Source organism: Porites lutea, chromosome 8 (assembly GCF_958299795.1).
Source record: "Porites lutea chromosome 8, jaPorLute2.1, whole genome shotgun sequence".
Lineage (NCBI taxonomy): Eukaryota > Metazoa > Cnidaria > Anthozoa > Scleractinia > Poritidae > Porites > Porites lutea.
This window is the reverse complement of record NC_133208.1, coordinates 9,420,371-9,441,756: the sequence shown is the minus strand read 5'-3', so window position 1 is coordinate 9,441,756 and position 21,386 is coordinate 9,420,371. Positions and strand designations below refer to the sequence as shown.

General features: G+C 41.3%; 2 pseudogenes; both read right to left on the bottom strand.

Annotated features, from left to right (window-relative positions):
* Positions 1-3,918: 3,918 nt before the first annotated feature.
* On the bottom strand, positions 3,919-4,814 carry LOC140945171 (uncharacterized; annotated as a pseudogene).
* A 6,084-nt stretch (positions 4,815-10,898) lies between these two features.
* Positions 10,899-21,371, bottom strand: LOC140945170 (uncharacterized; annotated as a pseudogene).
* Between the last annotated feature and the right edge of the window lie 15 nt (positions 21,372-21,386).

Here is a 21,386-nt window from a genome sequence, read left to right as displayed (position 1 = left end):
CATGTGATGTACAAAGCATGGCGTGATCTTTGTTCAGGTTTGGTCAGATTACATTGCACCTACGTTGTGCAATTTCGAAACTAACATGCCCGAGAAGGGCTATGGTGTCAGTATTCATTCTGATCATAGCTTCTATATCCAGTGGGTTGTTTTCAGAATGGGCCTTCAATAGCATATACGTTGTTTTGGCGGTGATATTACCAACTTTAGTCAGTGTCGCCTGTAAGTTTGATAATTTTAAATCTTTGCCCCTTGCATGGCGGTCAAGCTGTCCCCATATTTCAGGGTTTACTTTCGGTTTGATTAACCGATCACTATTAGCCGGACAGAGATATTTCCCTCATTTGTCCTTGAGATTTGAATTGTCAAGCTTATTAAGCCACCTCAAGTTTATGATTTTCGCAAGTTTATCCGAAACGTTGGGTACGTCAGTTTTCTCCGTTTCAGATAGGGACTGTGTGATTTTGTCAAGTAAAGAGCTGTCTTCATCAGCGCCATCGCTGCACGCGGTGTTGTCACTTTCATTGTTTGCAGTTTTCTGTTGCTTGCTAGTGTCGGCTAACAGGTCATCTGCATCCGACGATTGCCCTGGTTCAGAGCTATTCGTCGCTTGGGATTTTCGTTTGTTGGCAGATTCTGCCTTCTTGGGGGCCCGAGTTTCCCCACTGGCATTAGCAGCATGCAGCTGCTTGATCAATTCGTCCATTGAGGCCATGAAGTATGTTTGATCTGATTATCCAAGGATAGCATTGCATCAATATGAACCCCCAATAAGTTAGTAGAAGGTTTATGTTCAATAGGTCTATTATCCAACTCTAGATTCATGAACTTGACATTTGCCAAATTTTGCCGAGACCAGTTGTTATATAACAAGTTTTAGAAGTATTGCAACTCAATTTGTTTGTCTTAAGCCAATTATGTACTGCAGTTAAGTCACTATTTAAAGAACATTCAATTGTGGATATATCTTCATGAGCTGTAGTTATATATGTATCATCGGCAAACATACCAGGTGTTGTATGCCGTAGACATTTGGGAAAATCGTTTAATGAACAATAGTGGTCCAAGTATAGAGCCCTGAGGAATGCCACATGATGTGTATTGTTCTGTGGACAAAACTCCATTTACATAACATCTCTGTGTAACCAAGTGGTTTCAAGATTGGAAAACACTATCTGTAAGTAGATCAAGTAAGTATATCCAAGCAAAAGTTAACCAAGTCCACTGTAACAAATTGCTGTACACATATTTCAAACCGAGGAGGACGTTGGACAAAAAGTAGTCACTTGGAAGGGTAGTATTAAGGAAAATGTTTCTTGCTTTTGTCATCTTCAGTATCGCACATGCTGTCTCATGCACTGTCATTGTCTGATTCCTGGTCAGGCATTCCACAAGAAGAAGGCTTCCTTTGCTAGCGACACTTCCAGTAGTGAGCCTAATTTGTTCTGTAGTCTGTGAGGTGTAAAGAGAATCACACTGGGTCCCTTGGTCCACCAAAACTGGTTTCTGGTTTGCTGCTGAAGTGGCGTCTGTTTTGATTGGGATGGACGGCCTTTGCAATCTACGACTTTTTGCAGCCAGTTAGTAACTGCTGTGTGCAACAGGTGGGCCATTGGTTGATACCTGAAATGACATATTCTGCATGCCATTTTTCAGGCTGTTTCTGAGTCATGTTTTGATTCGTGTAACAGCACTAGTGCCCCTTTGTGGCCATGCATTTGTAATTGTTGCTGAGAGTACAACTTTGGCAGGCTCAACTTTAAGTGGATAGAAGAATCCATATAACTCAGATTCCATTTTCAGCAACTGCTGCAAAGCCCATTTTAAGATGATGATAGATGATTTATTTAACTTGCTCAATTCAACATACTATGATACAGATTAAATTTACGTGGACCATTAATACAATTTAAATAGGGCATAAAAACAGTAACATCAAGTAGAGAGCGAATCGGGATTGGCTAATCTAGTGGATGACCCCACAAGAGTACAAATTACACACCTTTGAGAATACATTGTTTTTTAAAAGAGTATTTCTTGTAGAGCTAAGGGAGACAATAAATTAATGTAACTATTAAGCATAAAATTCTTCAGAGCTTTTCAGCCAAGCTCGGTTTCAATTTGGATTTTTTGGGCGTGATTAGAATGTAAAAAAGCCTGACCATATTACAGAAGAAGTACCTAATAATATCAGACAAAAATTGTAGAAAGGTTGTCCACCATTCCCACTGACCGCTGACTGTTGATTAACTCCATCTAACATCTTTACTTGTGCCTGATGTCGTGGTATTTTCTCTATCATGAGATCTCTCATTCACAGGGGAGGGCAACACTTTTCCATGAAATTATCCAGGTTGAACTTGAATTTCTCCCATTCAGCTTCAAGTTCGGCCTTCTTGACTTTTTTCTCTTGTGGTTCCTCTTCTTGAAAGAGAGTGATTGGCTAGGATGCTTGTGGGAAATTCTGACTAGAAAGAGGTTCAACAAGTGGAGGAGTAATTCGTTGTTTAATCAAAATGGCGACTCAAGCAGACATGTCTCTCCCCCAAGGCCCTTTCGAATTACAGGCTGGTGTTGTAAGAGAGCAGGAGGTGAAAGGAACACGTCCACCATTCCTGCTGACCACTGACTGCCGATTAACTCCAATGGTGTTAAAGAGCTCTTTCCTTTAATATCTTTACTTGCGCCTGATGTCGTGGTGTTTTCTCTATCATGAGATCTCTCATTCACAGGGGAGGGCAACACTTTTCCATGAAATTATCCAGGTTGAACTTGAATTTCTTCCATTCAGCTTCAAGTTCGGCCTTCTTGACTTTTTTCTCTTGTGGTTCCTCTTCTTGAAAGAGAGTGATTGGCTAGGATGCTTGTGGGAAATTCTGACTAGAAAGAGGTTCAACAAGTGGAGGAGTAATTCGTTGTTTAATCAAAATGGCGACTCAAGCAAACATGTCTCTCCCTCAAGGCCCTTTCGAACTACAGGCTGGTGTTGTTAGAGAGTAGGAGGTGAAAGGAACACGTCCACCATTCCTGCTGACCACTGACTGCCGATTAACTCCAATGGTGTTAAAGAGCTCTTTCCTTTAATATCTTTACTTGCGCCTGATGTCGTGGTGTTTTCTCTATCATGAGATCTCTCATTCACAGGGGAGGGCAACACTTTTCCATGAAATTATCCAGGTTGAACTTGAATTTCTCCCATTCTGCTTCAAGTTCGGCCTTCTTGACTTTTTTCTCTTGTGGTTCCTCGTCTTGAAAAAAAGTGATTGGCTAGGATCCTTGTGGGAAATTCTGACTAGAAAGAGGTTCAACAGGTGGAGGAGTAATTCGTTGTTTAATCAAAATGGCGACTCAAGCAAACATGTCTCTCCCCCAAGGCCCTTTCGAATTACAGGCTGGTGTTGTTAGAGAGTAGGAGATGAAAGGAACACGTCCACCATTCCTGCTGACCACTGACTGCCGATTAACTCCAATGGTGTTAAAGAGCTCTTTCCTTTAACATCTTTACTTGCGCCTGATGTCGTGGTATTTTCTCTATCATGAGATCTCTCATTCACAGGGGAGGGCAACACTTTTCCATGAAATTATCCAGGTTGAACTTGAATTTCTCCCATTCAGCTTCAAGTTCGGCTTCTTGACTTTTTTCTCTTGTGGTTCCTCTTCTTGAAAAAAAGTGATTGGCTAGGATCCTTGTGGGAAATTCTGACTAGAAAGAGGTTCAACAAGTGGAGGAGTAATTCGTTGTTTAATCAAAATGGCGACTCAAGCAGACATGTCTCTCCCCCAAGGCCCTTTCGAATTACAGGCTGGTGTTCCACATGGAATCCATTAATAATGATGTCCTTAGTCCAAAATGATTATAAACAGTAACAATACAATTCTAAGGTTCTAATGAGAAACAGTAATAGTCATTAATAGAGTTCAGACAGCCTCCGGAGGGGGGGCATGAAGCTGTTTAGCCCAGTCCACAATACGATCCTTGGCTCTGTTTGCCACTATCCGCTGACTTCTCCTAGGTGCTAGCTGCTGTGGTGGCTCCGAATCCACTATCTGCTCCCTTAGTCCAGGGTCCGCTGCTACAACTTCCAGTGGGTACAATTTGGTAATGGGTTGATTGGTACATCCCTTTGATGTACTCAGATGAACTGTGTCAGATGTCTACACCTCTAATGAGTCCTTCCACTACTCCTAGTCTCCATTTCAGACGACTCCTTTCATCACTGTGGATTTGTACCACATCTCTTATTTTGACGATGGTGTCACCAGTGGTACCACTGGCCTTGTGGAAGTCGGTTAGTGAGGTTGAGTATTCTTGTGCCAGTGCTGCCAGAAATGTTGTGTAAGTAGTGCTACAAGGATTGCATTTCTTCATATCTGTTTCTCCGTAGCCCGGGTCTGACAACTCACCACCTTCTACTTCTGGGTGACGGAGGCTGGTAATTCATTGACCGTAAAGAAGTTGAGATGGCATGTGTGGTTTGTCATCTTCAAAGTCCGATGAAAGGTGGGTCAGGGGTCAATCATTGAGAGCTGCCTCCATCTCTACCACGATGGTCTGGAGGGTAATCAAGTTGACTGAAGCCTTTCTGAGTACCTTCTTCAGCACTGTCTTGGTCAAACCTATTAGCCTCTCCCAAATCCTCTGTACCATGGGGCTGTCTTTGGAATAAATTTCCAATAACACCGTGCCTTGCAGATACTTCCTTCAGTGTCAGTGAACTAAATAGTTCCTTAAGTTTGCTCACTGCAGATTGATAGGTGAAGGCATTTTCAGATATCATCACTGCCTGGGAGAGACCACTGGGCTGCAGATTATCGAAAGGTGAGTAAGAATGTTCCAACTGACAAGTCACTGACAACTTAAAGGAGTACAGCCCTGTGGATGTACAAGTTATTAGGTATACATACATACACTTTATTGAGCATCCCTTAAAAGGGCTTTTCAGCATCAATATTAAAATCAAATTAAATAAATCAAATGGATGAATAAATTGATTATTTAATTAAATAACTTTAAAAAACTATGTACAACAATAACTAAATAGTAACTTTTACAAATTTCAACATCTAATCTAGTTCATCGTACAAATCAGTTCATTAATTAGACGTCTCTTAAAAACTTTAGTATTCATGATTTCCCTTAAGTCTCTACTTAAATTATTCCACATTTTCACATCACGGTAAAAAAAAGCTCGTTGGCCAGCATTGATTCTACAAGATGGAATATTGAGGCTATCTCTATATCTTGTCTGTCTATCACCAGTAAACTCGACTCCAGTGACTTCAAATGGCCAGGACCTTTGGAATCTGGAGTTGGGTAGTGGTGGTGAATCTGGGGCCTGATACAGGAAACCAGTTACTTTCTTACAGGTCACGCACTTGGTGAGAGCTTTCTTTACTTGGTATCTGCCTGCTGGAATTCAAAATTTCTGCCTAAGTGTGACGTTTTATGTCGTTCAAATTAGCGACATAGAGAGAGACGCATCAACTAGTCAACTCCAGTTTTGATAATGAATCTTCGAACATTACAAGTGAATCAATGAATTATTGTTCTAATCACGCAACAGCTGATTGTAAACTAAGGCGATAATTCAACTACTATTATCAGATTACATCACGCGAGTCCCTATGTTGATCTACTGTCATGTCTGGTATTAAAATGTGATAGGTCGAATATCGTGACATCTCCTTTTTCTTAATAGTTCATCAGGTAATCGTCGTGCCAAGCTGGCGGTTTCCTTACATGGGTTGAATGACGTGGTTGAGTGACTGGTTCGGGAGTCACACCTGAGGTGTCATCTCGACAACGAGTGGGCTGTGTTGTTTCTTGGCTGTTAATGGGAGATGTTACATCGGCATCATTGTTCGGAAGATCTTCAAGTGTAGTGTGTGGAGGTGTTTCGGCTGTTTTTAGTTGGCGCCTGTTGCGATGATAACGGTGACCTGTGACTTCCACTTCGTAAGAGCGGTTAGGTAGTGCCTTGATGCAGCTGCCAAGAGACCATTTTGTGTCACCAGCGAGTTTCATTCGAATCGCTTGACCGGGCTGGATCGGAGACAGTCTTCTTAAATCTTAAATCTATTGTTGTTTTTACCTTTTTACCACTGCCCTGTTTTAACGCATTTACGTTCGCGGTTCCGCCGGGGTTTCCCCCCATAAGTTTGACTTGTTGTTCAGTCTGTTCCGCGGCTTTAATTAAATCGACAGTGTTTTGCAACGTTTAATCGGAGTAATCTCTCACGCATTTTGTCATCTCGAATTCCCAGCACAATTCTCTCACGTAAGATCTCATCTGGGGTGATACTTTCATGTTGGCAGTTTTTTTGCAATTGTCCTTAATTCTGTAAGGTATGATGCGATGCTTTCTCCAGGTTCTTGGTTACGATTATTAAATCAATAGCATTCGTAGATGACCTGTGTTCGTGGCTCACAGTATTCATCGAACTTTGCAAGGACATTCTCTATTTTTGAATCGTCCTCGGTTTCTCCCAATTCAAAGCCATCGAATGCTTTTGTGGCGTCTTCTCCAATAACTGACAGCAATGTTGAGACTCTTACTAGTTCCTGCTTGTCTACGCCTGTGGCGACCTCGTATCTTGTCCACGCTTTCTTCCACGCGTTCCAGTTGGTGGCTAAATTGTCGTCCATCACAAGTGGCTTGGGTGGGGGCAAGTTTGCCGGCGGCATGTAGATTTGAGTGGTGGGTAATATTTCTTGAGCTGGCGTCGTTTCTTCATGAGCGAGCGATGCTTCTGATGACCCTGTAGTTGGCATCATGGTTCAATATTGTCTGACACCATGTAACGTTTTATTTCGTTCGAATTAGCGATGTAAAGAGAGAGAGACGCATCAACTAGTCAACTCCAGTTTTAATAATGAATCTTTGAACATTATTGTTCTAATCACGCAACATCCGATCATAAACTGAGGCGATGATTCAACTACTATTATTAGATTACATCATGCGAGTCCCTATCTTGATTTACTGTCAAGTCCTATATTAAAAGGTCATAGATCGAATATCGTAACACTTCGGGAGGTAAGTGTAGAGCCAACATCGGTATGAAGCTGACTTACATGTGTGTCACGAATGATGAGACTTGTCAGGTGATCCTTCTTAGGAAGTAGGACTGGGAACTTGATAGCCTTGGAAGTTGGGGCATTATAGATCCTCCCGCTGCAACAAAGTAAGCGGTTTTCATCAAGAACAAGGCGTAACTGGTGTGTTAGGGGGGTTCAATTCTTGCTATGGGATGATAGGTGTGATGCTGGCAGTCATGGAGCCATGCTTTCTCTGCTGCTGTAAGTTCCACGACAGTGGGTGGTCCACTCTGGTGGTCTGAAGGGATCCAGAGGTTGTGGACAAACCTAAGTATGTAGGTGGTGACACTTAGAAGCTTGTCAAGGGTACTGTGTCTGGTAGGTTCCATGGTGTTGCTAATAGTTGCCTGCTCATCAGTTGAATCAACCTGTGTGGGTCTCTTTTTCGCGTCAAATTCAGGCTTAGTGTTAGATTCTTCTTCTGTAATCTCTACGAGAAGACGGGTAGTCGGTTCTCATAATGGCCAATCAGGTTCCATGGGCAGCCAAATAGGATGGTGCATCCACACAACTAAGATCTGTAGTTGTGCAGTGGTCACTGCACACCCCTTGTTAGCAGGGCAGCCAGGTTGTCACTTGTAAGGCAATATTGCCAACTGGTGGGTGGGAAGAGACGCTTGATAGCATACGAACTGCTGTAGTTGCTTATTGCTCTGATGCCAATGGAGAACTATCTGACTGTCAGACCCCAGGGTAACTTTTGTGGCAGGAAATTTCTTCGTTAAGGCTTTCTGCAAGAATTCTGCTAGATTCGCACCTACCAGGGCGGCCATTGACTCCAATCTGGGTAGGAATAGTTGTTTAAGGGGTGCTACTCTCGATTTTACTGTCACAAAGGAGGGCTGTTGAACTTGTCAGATGTAGGCTACAGCACCATGAGCCTTAACACTTGCATCCACAAAAACGTGAAGCTGAGTTGTTACATCGATTTATTGAGAGCTGAAGTAGCATCTGGGACATTGTAAGACTGGTAGACTCCTTAAGATCTTGGACAATGTTGAGCCAGCGATCTCTAATTTCTCCATCCAGTGGCTCATCCCAGTCTACATTTAACTGCCCAATATCTTACATAAGGATCTTGGCATTAATGGCGATGGGTGTGACCAGACCAAGTGGGTCGTTAAACTTGGATGGCTTTTAAAATCTCCACTTAGTGATGAGGGTGTCAGCAGTTGAGGGGGACACATCTTTGGATGCCAGTGTTAATGTGTCTGAAGTGGTGTCCCATCAAAGACCTAGGACATTGGTGTAGCAAGGTTCAGTGTCAAGCACTCCATCAACTGTGGTTTGATTCTGGAGAGGTTGACTGTCGGATGCCCAGGATCGTGGGTTGAACGCAGCATTGACCATGATGGACCTTGATTGCTCATAGTAACCTAGGGCGTGTTCGTCAGTGTCACACCCAGTGATAATGTTATCAACGTACAGATGGTCCTTGTACAAGATCCATACTCAAGCTGTGGTCCATCTAAATCAAGATAGGCTTGTTCTTTTACGTTTTCCGGGCACTTATTTAGGTTTGTTTCTTCTTACAAGGCCAAGAGATCCGTTGGCTTTGCCATCTGCAGAATTCTAAAGAACTTTTGTCTTGTATAACGAACGTCCCAATTTAGATCACTGGATAGTTCAACTCCAAGGTATTTGCTGTGATCTACAGCTTGCAAGGGTTCTCTGTGGATGGTGCATTGGTATTCAACTGGAGATTTTGAGCATGAGACTCTTAGGATGGTTCACTTCTTTGCATTAAACTGCCTTTGCCATGTGTCTTCCTAGTGTCCAAGTGTGTTTAGGTCTTGCTGTAGTGACTTTGCATCATTACAATCTTTGATTACACAGGGTGCAAAGAAAATCATTTTTACAGCTTGCCATTCGGGCAAGCTGAAGCTAGCATTTACTAGCCCAGACGTCATTTTAACTAGCCCCAAAAACTTTTTGACTAGCAGAATTGATTTCACAGTTCTTCTGTTATTCGAATTCCTCAAAAAACATCACTTACCCGTCGGGCAAGTTAAAAACAGAATTTACTAGCCCGATAGCAAAATCCACTAGCCCCGGGCTATCGGACACTACTTTCTTTGCACGCTGATTACACCATACAAATGCGCCTTTGTGTTTTCGCCGATATCGTTACAGTCAAACCAGGTCAAGTGTACCCCCCAAGAATACATTAATGAATTTATTATTCAAAAGTTGAATCCGTTGCTAGTTGTAGATTTCAGATTGATCTCTGCATTCTTGCATGTGTAATGAGCCGTGAATTCACACGCGAGGCAGTTATGAAATTTCTACCAGCTCCATTTTCCTGAAATTGATGTAAATGTCTTTTAAGAAGCTTACTCCATTCAAAGATTTCCAATCTGACCAAATACAGAGAAGTTCTTGTAAAATATTCACTGCTCATTACGCATGCAGAAATGCCGCTTTGAATTTGACACCAGTTACGGGAACGACTAACGGATTCATTTTTAAAATAATCAATTCATTAATAGAATCTTGGGGGGTACGCTTGACTTGGTTTGACTGTAATGTTCACAAGGAACATAAGTGGGCCAGTCCCCTGGGGCACAGCTGATCTCATGGGAATTGCAGATGATGATACACCATTAACAAGCACTCTTTGATGTCGCATGGTTGGCCACTGTTCAAGCGTTGTCCAATGTTTTCAACAATTGTCGGCGGGACATCATGTCGAATGGCTTTGCAAAGTTGAGAAACAACAAATCACTTTGTTGGCCAAGGTCAAGGTTACGTGCTTAGAAGAGTGGCGTTGTCTGAAGCCGTGTTGATAATGTACTTGAATGGAGTTTGAATCAAGATGATTGATGATGTCACGCTGGATATATAAGGAATGGGAGCTCCATTTAGTCTCTCTTGGCTTTTTATGACATAGCTCAAGGCTTTTCTGTGTATGTTTCCATTAGACCTGAACATGATCAGTCAATTACTGTGTTTGTTCTGTTGTCTTGTCCCTCTGACCGGTATTATGTAGGAAGGTAATACCGCTTAGAGGGTCAGGCTGGATATATAAGGTATGTGACTTTCATTTAGTCTCACGTGGATTTTTATGACATAATTTCACGCTTTTCTGTTTAGGTTTTTAGTGTTAACTCAGAACATAATAAAAAAATAAATGTACTTTGTGCTGAAAAATGGGTATATTGTTTTCATAGTGGAAAGTTAAAAAAAAATTTCAATAATTTTTTCTGATTGTTGTCTTGTTTATACATAGACCTAGTAGCCCGCATCGTAACATGCAACTAGGAATTCTTTTTTTCGTGGATGGAGGGTGGCAGAAACAAAAGAATGATTGATTGCGGGCTACCTGCGTTCACACTGTGCTGTTAATAACACATTGTTTATATTATAAGGCCCACCCTAAATAACTACCATTGCTGGATCCACACTACTTTCTAAGGACGCCCCCCCCCAAAAAAAAATTCACCCCTTAGGCCTTAAAATTTTCCCTCCAGTCCCTGCACCTCTTCCCCTAGATCTGCCTCTATTAATGCTTGCAGGGATTAAACACTGGCCATGTGTTTTTATTCTACAGCGTTCTTATTTTTATAATTTTCCACTCCCAAGTGCAAGTATCCAGGAGCTGATCCAATTAGTGCTCCTGAAGTATCTTACTACATAAATATCACTTTCAGAAAATCTCCATACTCACCTTACACTCCCTACTGGAAGCACTGGGAATTCCTGAGGGTGGATCGTCAAAGACCAAAAAAGAAAAGAACTAATTTCCACATCAGCTAGAGGAGTGCTGCAGTTGTGTAAAATCAATAAAAGTAAGGAGAGAGTAAGAATACAACATTCAATAGGCCAGTAGGCCACGTGCAAGTTGCAAAAAATCATTTCAGTTTCATAACAAGGCCAAGTGCACAATTAACCATTGATATGGGAACGAGTTTTATTTGCATCAGTTCGTGATTGATGTGGCTTGATAACTAGCCAAAAAATTCTTATCAGGGAGGTCATCATGAGATGATATTCTGAGTGATTCAATGTTTATGTGCTGCAATGTGTAAGATAGTAATGACACTATCTTGCTCCCCCTGAAAGCTATCGTGCCAGACAACAGGTAACCCAGCTTGGATTGCATAGCAGTGGGCCCCCTTCCCTCCTAATGATAGTATCTTGTACAATGTCCCAATAATGGTCGGTACCAATAAATAAGTTGATTGAAAAGTTCCCACTTGATACTGGATGTGCTAATCTCAAACCCTTGAGGTGGGGCATGTTATTGATATCTGCGTTGTGTTGGCGCTTGAGGGGAGTGGCAATATGTGGAACAACAAGAAGCCATAGGGGGATTTTGTCTCTCTGTACAGTGATGATGTCAACGGTTGTCATCTCTAGTCTCCTAAGTAAGTGTTCTGTGGCTCCAAAGGGAGACATTGAGATGTTTTGTTTGTAAACCAGTTTTGTGCTGAGATCATCTGCCAAATCTTTAGTTATGAAAGAACGTTGTTCACCCTCATCAAGTAGTATATTAGCCTCACGACTCAATTTCCAACCTTGACTTGGCTAACAGCTGTTTTTAACAAAATTGGATACTCAACCCATTTGCGTTGGTGTAAAGGTTGCATGAATGGATTCAGAAGTGTTCTCTGGGGACGGGGACTCTATTTCCTGTTGGTGGGGGTGGGGGAATGTTTTGCTGCTTGTTGCTTTTCTGGAGATGGTGGTATGATGTTTCCCACCACAGTGCCTGCATCAGAATTTGGATGAGCAGTCAGCACTGCGGTGGGAAGATGACACAATTGTAACACAGCCCTGTCTTGGTAATAGCATTCTTGCTTGTGAAGTTCTTCACAGTGACGCATTTGAGAGAGCCATGATGGGCATGATTGACTCCTGGTGCCACCCTTCCTCCGGGGGTGAGACCCCCCTACCCTAGTGAAGAAGGGTGCCGTAGGTGTAGGTTCCAGCAGGAGAGTTGTTCTTGCTTCCAAAACCTTCAGCTCTTTTAATACTTCCCCCAGATCCTGAATTGTCCAGTAGTCTCCTTGTTGGGACCATGCTAGATTGCATTTTGTTTCCTCTGGCAGTTTTGCCCAAATTACAGGAACTAGAAGATCAGTAAAGGTATCCTGGGATTTTGCTGAGGCCTCTAGTGCTCTAATATTGGTCTCCAGGGTATCATAGAAAGAGCGTAAACTGGGTTGGTGGCTGGTTGGGTGTGGTAGGTCCAACAAGGCTGTCATATGTGCATTGGCAACCTTGTGGGGGTGCCCAAATCTCTCCTTTAGGGTGGCGATAGCTTTAGCATAGTTACCACTGGTAATAGGAAATCCTGTGATTGCATGCTCTGCCTCCCCAGTAACTTGTGCCTTTAGATAATTGAACTTACCTACCTCTGTTAAGCCTGGTTTACTGTTCACCCCCACATTGAATGAGTCCCAGAATGTTAACCATTTTAAGGGGTCTCCGTTGAATACAGGCAGATTTAACTTTGGCAAGTGACTACTGAAGGAGTGATTGACTGGGTAATATGGGGCAGCATTAACTGACATTCGACTGAAGAAATCCATGTTTGGAGCTTGGGTAGTATTGATGGGATTAATGTTTTGTTCCACTGGAATTGTGGACTGTGGAGCTGAATTAGTGCTTGGGGCGGTTTGGGTAATGAAACTTATGCTTGAGGTGACAGACGATGTAGCTCGGGCGACTGAAGCAGTTGCAGGGAGTGAACTCATGCGTGGAGTGGGAGGAGAAATGGTAATTCCAGAGTCTATAATAACACTTGGCTTAGTGAGGGCTTCGACGATTTTCTCCTGGATTTCCTCCTGGCAAGGTTGATGTAAAACTAGAAAGGAAAATACAGCTGAAAAATCTTAACGACGTGACGAGAAATGTAGTAGGTAAACAAATACGAATGCAAACTTAATTAGGAAATTACAAAGGGCGAAATAATAAACCAAATAAAATGGAAACGAAAGGTAAGGCTAATACCATGTGAGCCTGTAAGATTCTATCCTTGAACTACCAAATCCATCACAGAACGAGTAAATGCGACAATTCCCAACCGTCAAGCTAATGATGATGCATTTTAAAACTATGCTTGGTCACTTGACCCAAAGAGTGGAAAAAGTTTTTCCTACCGCGCAGGCGTGGGCTAGCTAGCAGCTACATATGTGTTTAATTGCTGGTCCAACAAGAGAGAAGTTTAGGGCTCCAGCCTTAAATGACTTGCGTAATGTGGAAATACTTGGCAAAACTTCCTGGAGAATACAATAAAATACATTTATTAATTCTCTCAATTAGGTTTTCAGAATGAATTTACGAGATTGTTCACTAAGCATAATGTACTAAATAGGCAAATATTACATGTATAAAAGACAATTACATTTGAATGCTAGAACTACAATTATAAAAAAAATTAAAAGCTAATAAACAATTAATTACAAAGATCAACAAACTGGGAGTAAATTTTCTATTTCTGCATTCTGATTATCTCAAGCCTGGCCCTCCTTTTAAAAACCTTAATAGAGGCAGAGTTTCTAATATCATTGGGAAGACTGTTCCAACAGTTAGATGCCCTGAAACGGAAGGCACGCTGTGTTGAGGAGGTTCCGCACTGAGGGAGATAAAGTTGATTGTTCTGTTTAGTGCAATACGAGTGAGTTTCTGAGCGTTTTACAAACTTAGTTCTTAAGTAGCTGGGCACAAGACCACTCAGACCTTTAAAGATCATGGTTACATCATATAAGCATAGTAGCTCTTCGATGGTGAGCCAACCAACTTCATGTAAGACTGGTGTAATGTGATCAAACTTTTTTGTGTTAGTAGTATTCGGCTGGCAAAGTTTTTGCATAAGTTGTAGTTTATGGATGTTTTCGTTAGAAGTCCCAGACCATATGGCCGAGCAGTAGAACCGTTTGCTAAATACTAGGGAATTTAGGATTATGTACAGTACATCTTTGAAGAAGAAGTGTCATACCCTATTTATGTGAACTAATGCTGACAAAACAGAGGAGGTTAGTGAAGCGGTATGGCCACTGAAGGTCAGGTTCAAATCAAGTGTGACGCCAAGGTCCTTGACGGAAGTTACAGGTACTAGGTCTTGAACAAGGAAAGGTATGGTGATGTTACTGGGCAACTTGGAGATAAGTTGCCTCACCCCAGAGAGGACAAACTATTTTAGTTTCAGGATTGATCAAAAGGTGGTTAGCGTAATACCACTCTGAAACGTGTTTGAGATCCTCAGTAACTTGGCGTCGACATGAATCGATGCCCTTTGATGTGAACAACAAATATATCTTAGTGTCATCAACGCCAGATTTGATGTTACTAAACTTGATGACTTTATGTAGATCATTTATACACAGGCTGAAAAGTGTTGGGCCAAGAATTGAGCCTTGAGGTATGCCGTGTGTAATAGTGAGTGGTTCTGACAAAGAAGTTGCAACACGAGTGGACTGTTGTCTGTTTGTAAGATAAATTTCGAACCAAAGAATAGCTTTGTTGGAGGTTTTGTAGTTTTCAAATAGCATAGGCTGTCAAAGGCTTTGCTTAAATCAATAACCACCATCGTTGTAATATGCTTATTATCCATGGCACTGAAGATGTGATCCCTTAAGAGCAAGCTCAAAGTTTCTGTCGAGTGGTGCTTCCGGTTTCCCTTTTGGTGGTTAAATAGTCATTAAATTGACCTAGGGTGATTCTCTCGGCTACTTTGGAAAGCACAGGCAGAAGTAGAGATAGGCTACTTATTATTTGGTACTTCATGATCCCCATCTTTGAGATAAGGAACCATTTCACCCTTTTTCCAGGCACGTGAAAAAATCGAAAAGGTAAATGAGTGATTGATTATGCTAGTTATTGTCGGTTCCCAATAATTTAATTTTGTATCTTCTCTAACAGGCCCAGAGCAAGGGCATCCTTATCTAGCTCTTGATTGTGTGGAGCAAAGCAACATATATCTGAAACACACTGTTTACACTCTGTTCAACATACATGTTTAACATACATCTTTATTCAAACTCATATATAACTACATAAATTTGAAAGGGAGAGTCTAGAGGTTAACCCTATGAATAAAACTCTCCTAAAAACAACAAACAAACAATAAAAATTACAACTTTAAAAAGGATTTGAGTTTACATTTAAAAAGTTCAAGGGTACCGGCTTCAACAACATTACTAGGTAAATTGTTCCAATAACTAATTACATTGTTAAAAAAAGAATATTTAAAACAGTTGATTCTAGATAATTTACAATAAAGCTTATACGAGTGATTTGCCCTAGTGGATTTGACTTTTGCGAATTGAAAGAATTCCTCAAAATCCAAGTGTGATAAGCTAAACACGATCTTATAACATTCAACAAGAGAGGAATATTTCCTACGACTGGACAAAGATGGCCAATGTAACGTGTCACAACGCTCTTCATAAGACATATCACCTCTTTTTTGCCTACGAGCTAATCTTGACGCGCGTCTTTGCACGCTCTCTATTGCATGAATATCTTTGACAAGATACGGGTATGGCAAGCTTTTCTCTTTTTTTTTTTTGACAAAATTTTTTAGTATTGTCTGTCAAGGCTAAGTTTTAAAGTTCTGTTTGTACCTTCATGAAAATACTGGTGGTTTTTGGAGTATTCTCAAAAAATGCCATGTTTCTTTCAAAATAGTTTCCACTTCCTTTATATACTTAATTCTGTCTCCCGTGTCCGCACAAGTTAGGGCCGGCCTGTGGCAGAGACAATAAAACCATGTTGCAACACCACTGTATTCTCCAGTCATGATTCTTGCACCATCACTGACAACTGACTTTAGATTTCTTACTTTTAAGTTGCTTTCTTTAGGCGACCGAGATTTGACCAGTGATGACCTCAGCATTTGCACCTTGGCGGGCATTCATACACTTGGGCATTCATTTCTGGGTTAATATACTTAATGAAGTTAATCAACTGTAGCAAAACAGCGACATCAGCAGCTTCATCTGCGAGGATTCCTAAACTCTCCGCCCGCCTTATTCTTTCAAGCATGATTTCTTGAACGCTCTCTCCAAGAGTGATAAACATTTTACATACAGATGGCTTGGATCTATGCTAAAAGTACTTAAGCTCACTTGCTCCAAGATTTTCGAGGAGAGAAAAGAGGAAAATCAACTTCTGATTTGGAATTTCTTCCTTGGTCAACCAATAAATCGCAGTGAAGGTTCTCTAACATGCTCTCGTTCACCTCATTCCTTTCGTTGATTTGTTTTTGAAAATGTTGAAATCCGCCGCATCATTTCAGGCTTTATGGCTTCTTTGTGCTGGGGCATTGAAAGATGATCTTGTACTGGTTCACAGCATAGTCATACAGATGGTGTTGTGTTCTACCAGGGCTCTCAATAAAGGCCGGTAGCCGGCTACTTTCATCTCGTTCTACCTAGCAGACGTTCTTAGGGGTTCGTCACGTTTTCCTGCCCCACAAACGTCTGCTGACTTGAGCGGAAAAAAACGTAGACCAATCACAGCAGACTTCCAGATCTGGAAAGTGCACTTTGTTCCCTGAGGAATTTCGCGCTTGACTTTATAGCTCCAGAAAAGATCAGAAAGGTCTAATGAAAGGTGAAGACCTTACAGTTGTAGAACAAACTACTCAGTTAACTTACAAGCGTTCTTTCTAGTGGCTACCCTCTTAATCTCATTGAAAAAAATTACCTCGGAGGTTAAATTTGCTGAACGGAATTCGGCTTTACTACAGAACAATAACGTGTGACAAAAAATGCTGGCTATTGTTCAGTCTTACAAGGTTACACTGCCGTTGCATCACCCAAAGAACAACGTTATGAGCAAACGACATCTAATCGCTCTTTACAGAGAGAAATAGACAACAACCCATCACTTATCTCCTAGATTCTCGTCTGGAGAAAAAATCTTTAGTCACGTATCACACTCTATAGAGCTTGTACATGTGTTTGGCTTGTCAACACTTTGACTTCAACAGCGCTGATTGGATGTCCGATAATCTGCAAGTGATCTCCAGCTGATATTTGTGAACGATGGGAAATGAATTTGTCTTTTGGTTCAGCAGACGTTTGTGAGGAAGGAACGCGTGACGAATCCCCAAGAACGTCTGCTTGGGAGGCTACCTTCTACCATAATTGTTAACAAACAATAAGCACCATCGTATAAAATTGTTAACCATCCATTTCCCAGTTTTGAATGACATTTGACACATTAAAACAGGTTTAGATCGATGCGAAATGTTCGAACCGTGCCATGTTGTGGAACGCCTGGGACATTTCGACAACATTGTTCCCAGTCTTGCGTGTATTCTGACCAAACAGCATGGCGTCTGCGGTGGTAAATACCTCCTGAAAACCACGGGAAACACCATTTTCGAGACTAAATTTCAAAATGTTGCTAGATGCCTCGGCCCTCAATAACTTGGCGTTATTGCAAGTTCCAAAGCCGCCTACTACTCATTATCAGCCTGCTACTTAAAAACTTTTTGACAGCCCTGGTTCTACACATCAGACTTGCTGCAACTTTGTTAACGGTTGTGCTTCCAACAGAGCAGGCAACATTCCCTTGTTTTCTTCGTAAACTAGCCACCACAATCCAGAGGGTTTATCAAAACTAAGATCCTTTGTATTTAACTAGCTGAGGGAGAACTTGGCCTTCCCTGCTTGTGGAGTGTCCATTCTCACCTAAGTTACACAAATAGTAATTGTGCAATAATGAGCAGTTTAAGGTAGCAGCGATTTCGTTTTTACCTTACATGTCTGTGGTAGTAGGTGACACTGTTGTCTGCTCTGGCTCTTAATGCGGAAGTAAAAATTGTTCAGGAGCAGATATAGAAGTGGTCGTGCATATGCTCAATATTTTGTCTTGATTCTGTTGTGGAACTGATGACGCTTCTTTCAAGAATCTCAGCTGGTTGTCTAGAACTTGTTGTGTTACTTTCGGCTGGTGTAAAAAAATTTTCCTATGCCATTGTCTTCAGAAACTTTCCCCTCTTCCCCGATGTATCAAGTGAATTTTTGCCACTACAGGTCTGTTCCACCAGGAATACGTGATTTGGCATTTACTATTTTGCTTACATGAGGTGTAAATAGTAAATGACACTAAAGAAAGAGCTTGCAAACAGAAATGCAGTGCAATCGTTTGAACTAAAAAATAATGGAGTATTTATGTCATATCAGTTGGGGTTAAAAAGAAACTAAGGTTTGGGCAGATAAAAACATTACTGACGTCCTTCTACAAACATTTGGGAGAGGGAGTAAGTCCTTTCTGAGGCAGGTTGCCGTTTACAGCCGGAAAAATCACACTCACAGCCGGACAATTTTCCTGGCTCCAGGCAGTTGTCTACATCCCTAACCTGGGTATGGCGCGGCAAATAGGACAAATCGAAGTGTGTGGCCTTTAAAGTGAATAGCAACACCTTTAAAGCGAAGACCAACACCATTAAAGTGACGAGGTATTCCGTTAAAATGAATACCTACACCTTTAAAGTGAAGACCTACACCTTTAAAGTGACGAGGTACATCTCGAAACCGAAGACCTACACTGCGTTGAAGTGAAGCTGAACGAAATGATCTCTAAAATGACAAGGAACATGTTCAAGTCAAAAAGTTTTGCTTTAAATTGACGAGGTACACCTTTGAAGAGACGAGGTGCACCTTTGAAGAGACGAGGTGCACCTTTAAAGTGAGCATAGGCCTGCGGTTCAGAAAACAGCGGCTACCCATAATGGGCATGAGTCAAGGACATGAGCGGATCTCAAATATCCAATATGGCGGAAGTCGTTTCTCAGAGAATAACGAACGAATTGACTCGGCTGTATGCTGCTGTAAACGAAGTAGCTAACAGGGCGGTTGTCACATCTGATGATATACAGTATTTCATAAACTGCCTGGAACATTTTCATCGTCATCTTCTTCGATTAAGCGAAAGTGGTTTTGTAACAGCACATTCCGTGAGGATTTTGCAAGATGCTCTTAGCGGCCTTCGAGACAGCGGAATGCCTGAAGATTTAATTCCTGCACCCGGTTCGAACATGCACCTGTATCGAGAAAAACCCCTAGGGAGACCTAAATACTTCCTTAGTAGGGATCAGTTAGAATTCCTGTTGTCTTTGGGATTCAACAAGACCCAGTTGTCAGAAATGCTGGGTATGTCTGCGCGTACCATTCAGCGTCGAATGGCAGAGTACGGCTTGTCAAGCAATAACTATTCTGACCTTTCAGAAGAAGAACTGGATCGTATGGTGACAGAAATTAAAGAGCAATCTCCTCGAGCTGGATATCGACAGGTTCTTGCAATTCTAAAGTCCCATGGTGTTTTTGTGCGGGAACATTTAACAGGAAAAATTCCTTGTAAATCTGCAAGGGCAGTGGGACTGATTGCACTCTTTTCCTGCCATCCTTAAAATGTAAGATATTTAAAGCATGATTACAACCAAGCAACATTTGCATTGCACCTTTTCGTTTTCATCCCCAGGATCAACATGTAAAACATTTTTATATTTGTGCAGTGAGAGAAATCAAATTTTATGCATAAGAAAACATTGAAAAGAAAAAGAGACAATTTCTACAAATAATTATTAGCCCACTGCACCATAGTCATCACACTGATGGTTTTCTGTTCCAGGGGAGGGACAGACCTAGCTGTGTATAATTTACACTTTATTAGAAGAGATTTACAGGTCATGTCTTGTCAGAAATTTCAGCTCACCATCAAACACCAATGCACACAATTCCCTAGTAAGAAGAGTTGTGCAAAACTAGCCACACTGCACTCCACACTTTATTTTCTCAGTTTGCTTTTTATAATGTAGCCAGTGTTGTAGGTTTTAGTGTCACAGGTCTTGTCTTTTATGTAGCATTTCACTGTTCTTTTTATGTACCTGTCTTGATGGGCACAGGGTCTTTATCCTCATCACTTGAGTCATCATTCACAACAGTGGTTACTTTACTTGATCCACTAAAATCCAACATGTCAGGGTCATTTTCACTACTTGTACTTGCACTTGAACTTGATCCACCACCACAATCTTGCATGTGCTGCCTCATTCTTGAAAGCTGAATCTTGATCCCACACTTCACACACATCTCCAATGGGCCAGTGTCAAAAGACTAATACAAACACAGATGACCATAGTGTATCTTAGCCTGTTCTGTTTACTAATAAACAACAATTCAACAGTAGTTCCAAATGCCTTGTCACAAGTCACTCACACTCGCTCTGGTGAAAAATTGAAAAAAAAGTGCTTTTCAGGGAAAACTGGGGACAAGCCCAGAGCAAGCCTGAGGAGGCAGCTAAATGGCAGAGTGACACATACATGTAAGCTCTTCCACTATAACAAGATGTGCTCAAGAACTTTCAAAACAGTAATAAACAATAACATAAAAAAGTAAACAAATTAACAGTAACATCCATCTTGATAGAAAGGCATTTAGTAAAATTAGAAGACATAAACACACTCTAACCCTCACTGCCAAGCTTAATGTCAATGTATCAAAAGAAGTACATTGGTCAGAATATTGTGGTAAAGAAGAAAACTGGTCATAATGAGTAGAGAACTCACCAATGATGGCTGTCCTGTTTGCTCAAGACTTAAATCTTTTTGAAGGGGTCGAACATAGATTTTAGCTGATGACACCATTTCTTTAAGGTCTAACACATTATGCCCACCATTCCCTTTAGGTTGCAAAATTTCCAATTTGCTGGTTGATCTGAACTTTGTACGCATCAGCTCGTAACCCCCTCCTTCCTTTAGTTTTGGGTAGCTTTCTAACAGCTTTTCATGAAAGTAGCCACACGAGGATTTCTTCTCAAATGTTATCTTCTTCTCTCCAAGTGATGCACCTGTCAACTGGGATTTGTAGGCAGTACTTGGGACTTCATTATCACTCATTCGTCCTAAGCATACAAATGTATGAGTCCACGTATTGGGTAGCTTAATTTTTGTAGGTAATTTCCTTTTTCGTTGAATTCCTGCAGGAGTGAAACTAAATAGCCGCCCTAGCTCGGCTCTGGCATTTTCTGTGGTAAAATGGGATAGTAAAACCAAGTAAGCAATAATATTATTGTCAGTGTATTAATGCAAGAGTGAGTGTCTGGTGGCAGGGTGAAAGGGGGTGTAAATAAATATATAACTATGTTTACTTTGCATGCTTTTGCAAGATTATTGTTACTGTTCAGAAGAAACAGTTGAAATAGTAACCCAACAGAGTTCTCAAGAAAATCATTCATCACAGGCTTTTATAGCCACCTGATTTGACCTCTTGCCAGCTGGGATTAACTTGGCTAACTTACAAATATTTACAATGTACTTCAGTGTTTCATT